Source organism: Capricornis sumatraensis, chromosome 3, assembly GCF_032405125.1.
Source record: "Capricornis sumatraensis isolate serow.1 chromosome 3, serow.2, whole genome shotgun sequence".
Lineage (NCBI taxonomy): Eukaryota > Metazoa > Chordata > Mammalia > Artiodactyla > Bovidae > Capricornis > Capricornis sumatraensis.
Window position 1 is genome coordinate 153,596,461 of NC_091071.1, and position 3,966 is coordinate 153,600,426.

The 3,966-nt window shown below is 37.5% G+C and overlaps 1 non-coding gene across 1 annotated transcript; it reads right to left on the bottom strand.

Annotated features, from left to right (window-relative positions):
• Nucleotides 1–518: 518 nt before the first annotated feature.
• On the bottom strand, nucleotides 519–590 carry TRNAS-GGA (transfer RNA serine (anticodon GGA)). Its single transcript has one exon. It is a non-coding gene; the product is annotated as a tRNA-Ser (tRNA).
• Between the last annotated feature and the right edge of the window lie 3,376 nt (nucleotides 591–3,966).

Here is a 3,966-nt window from a genome sequence, read left to right on the forward strand (position 1 = left end):
TCACATTCATCAAGAGGCACTTTAGTTCTTCACTTTCTGCCATAAGGCTAGTGTCACCTGCATATCTGAGGTAATTGATATTTCTCCCAACAATCTTGATTCCAGCTTGTGCTTCTTCCAGCCCAGCGTTTCTCATGATGTACTCTGCATAGAAGTTAAATAAGCAGGGTGACAACATACAGCCTTGACATACTTCTTTTCCTATTTGGAACCAGTCTGTGGTCCCATGTCCAGTTCTAACTGTTGTTTCCTGACCTGCATATAGGTTTCTCAAGAGGCAGGTCAGGTGGTCTGTTATTCCCATCTCTTTCAGAATTTTCCACAGTTTATTGTGATCCACACAGTCAAAGGCTTTGGCATAGTCAATAAAGCAGAAGTGAAGTGAAGTGAAGTGAATTCGCTCAGTCGTGTCTGACTGTTTGTGACCCCATGAACTGTAGCCCACCAGGCTCCTCCCTCCGTGGGATTCTCCAGGCAAGAGTACTGGAGTGGGTTGCCATTTCCTTCTCCAGGGGATCTTCCCGACCCAGGGATCGAACCTGGGTCTCCTGCATTCCAGGCAGACGCTTTAACCTCTGAGCCACCAGGGAAGCCCCAATAAAGCAGAAGTAGATATTTTTCTGGAACTCTCTCACTTTTTCAATGATCCAACAGATGCTGGCAATTTGATCTCTGCTTCCTCTGCCTTTTATAAAATCAGCTTGAACATCTGGAGTTTCACCATTCACGTACTGCTGAAGCCCGGTTTGGAGAATTTTGAGCTTTACTTTGCTAGCGTGTAAGATGAGTGCAATTGTCCGGTAGTTTGAGCATTCTTTGGCATTACCTTTCTTTGCGATTGGAATAAAAACTGACCTTTTCCAGTCCTGTGGCCATTGCTGAGTTTTCCAAATTTGCTGACATCCTGAGTGCAATACTTTCACAGCATCATCTTTTATGATTTGAAATAGCTCAAGTGGGATTTCACCACCTCCCCTAGCTTGTTTGTAGGTGTCTAACACTTTGCAACCTCATGGACTGTAGCCCTTCAGGCTCATCTGTCCATGGGTGATTCTTCAGGCAAGAATTCTGGAGTGGGCTGCCATGTCCTTCTCCCTGGGATCTTCCCAACCCAGGAATTGAACCAGGGTCTCCTGCATTGTAGACAGATTATTTACCAGCTGAGCTACCAGAAAAGCCCAACAGAAAGAAAGGACCCCATAAATGTTTATTGAATTGAAGTGTACCCCAAAAGATATTTTTAACATAATTTTTCTTATTTATATAAGGAGAAATGACTTTGAGTTAAACTAAATATAAAACAAAATGTATTTGAAACAGTATTTTTTACATAAAATTCTATTTCATCGCTACTTTGGAAAGATCTTGGGAAAACTGTGGTCATGACAAAAAGCACTTCCCAACCTGACCTGAAGGGACTGAACACTATTAAAAAGAGGACAGTGAAGTTAAAGGATGAGAATCTTCCTAACAAAGGAAGGCAGTAGTAAGACTTTGAATTTGGGGAGGTTTGAGTACTTAAAACTAAGCCAGTGGAATTAAATGAAATTGGATCGACAAGACAATAACCCCTATGTATCTAGTTAAAAGGTATGGTGGCTTTGCCTTTTATTTTCATTGGCATTTCTATTAGAATGGCAAATATATAGTGAGAAAAGGTAAAAGCACCTTTGACTTTGTTTTCCTTGTTATTCTCCAATCAGTGATCGAAGCAGTAGACTCTCTTTTTATAAATGTGAGCTCTGTTTAAAAATCAAAATTTGTTCAAACGCAAATATTGTATGGTGAGCACTGGTTTACAAAAGTAAGACACAGTGCATGCACGCGTGCTCAGTTGCTTCAGTCGTATCTGACTCTTTGCAAGCCTTTGGACTGTAGCCCAACAGGTTCCTCTGTCCATGGGATTCTCCAGGCAAGAGTACCAGAGTGGGTAGCCAGGCCCTCCTCTCAGGGATCTTCCCAACCCAGGAATCGAACCTGCATCTCTCATGTCCCTTGCATTGGCAGGCAGTATGGTGTATTAATTTGTTTTAATTAGAAAGTGACAGTCACATGAGGGTATGTCACACATATCTATTTGTGTAAGCCCTTCCCTTCCCTTCTTGTTTGCTCTCCTACCACAAGACCGCTCAATGAGACATTTGGTCAATTTGGGATTCTTTACAATGGAACCTTCCTAGGAGTCCTATTGTAGAAACATAAACTGTAACGACATGGAAGAAAGATTTAGATAAATGTGATAATAAACTGAGAAACACCAAATGTTATCAATTAACTTTATTTTCTTGAGCTTTTAAAGAATGCAGTGTGCTTTTTGTGTTTGCATTTGTAGAGCACTGCTGGGAAAGGGGGCCAATGTTACATTTTCTATTGGTAGATTCATTGCAGTTTATCAACACACACATATACAGAGAGGATCCGACAGTTTAAGTAACATGCTCCTTTCGTGTTTATCCTGCATCCAAACTCTTTGTTCTTCATGTTTCCGAGGTTTATATTTGTTCAGTTTCAGGCTTTATTGATTCCCTTTCCTAATTCTGTTGATGGTTTAATGATGGATTAATCTACTTTATGCATATAATTTCTCTAATTCACTAATAAAATGGAGCATTTTCTTTAACACGGTTTTTCAAAACTATAACATAATTTGTCTTCTCCTCATACTTTTGACATCGTTGGAGTGTTTGATATGGATAGAAAAACAAAGTGGCATGAATTATTTCAAATGTCCTAAAAAGTTAAAACAAGCAAGCCTTTAATAATCCACAAGTCAGATATCATAAGGAAACTTACTTTTTTGTAAAGGTATGACCTCAGAGCCATAAACCCTTACCTTTCAAGGGTGTAAAACAAATTATAAAAAGACTAAGCCTAAATTCTCAAGGTGTTAAAACAAGTTTATATCCCAAGAATTGATTTTATTTTTGCATCAAGTCATTAATGTAGCCTTGTTTTACCTACTGACATGGTTCCTTAGTATGAACTCCTTAATGACATCATCATTAACTTGGTTTCCATTTAATCTTTTCAATGTGTTAGTTTTTATAGCACAGAAGTTATATTTAGAAACTTGTTAGTGTCATTATCCATGGATATTCTTTTCTGGACAAATCTCAAGGTAAATTTCTCTTCCTAATGTGAAAATTGCATTCCTCTTTTTACATTACCTTTTCCCTCTCAGTCTGGAGAGAAGAAACAGCTGTCATTTCTACAGATTTGTAATATTGAAGTCTATGAAACATGCCTTATAAATAAATTCATTGAAAACTCTTTGAGAAGCAGTAAAGCTTTGCTCTGATTCTTGAGTCTAAACCAAGAATCTGAGTGATTTACAAACTGACCTCAGTTGAAAGCCACTGCAGTTTTGTTGGTTCTCTCTTTTAATAATTTTGTAAAGCTCATATTCATATTCAGAGTTGAATAACAAAGCTGTTAAGCTCCTTACATTTCTATTTCTCTAGCAGCTGTACTGAATAACTTATTTAAGTCACTGCCATATTTATTGCACCACTGAAAACCTGGCATTTGTAAATATTTCTTATTTTTATGGGGTGATTATAGGGTGCTATGCCTTACACAAAATTCTCTTACAAGATTTTTCTATTCGTTGGCTAATACGTAAAGTATTCAGCATCCTCATTTTTTTTTCAAAATTTAAAAGATCAAAATTAAATTAAATTTAAAAAGGAACATAATGGCATTCCCAAACCAGTACGATATGAAAAATGAAAGTTGCTGTGCTCTTTTAATACTAAAGTTGACTAAATTCTCTTAAAACTGTCAGAATCTTTAGTCCCTTTCAACTGAGACTACAAATCCAGCAAACAGTTCAAATTTACCCAAGTTAAAATTTAGTCAAATCATAAAGGATTATATCCTATCTACTGTAAAATGCTGCCTGGAATTTCAATAACTACAGACACAACCTACACCTTGACCTCATTCCAAAGACAAAATTTCTAAAAG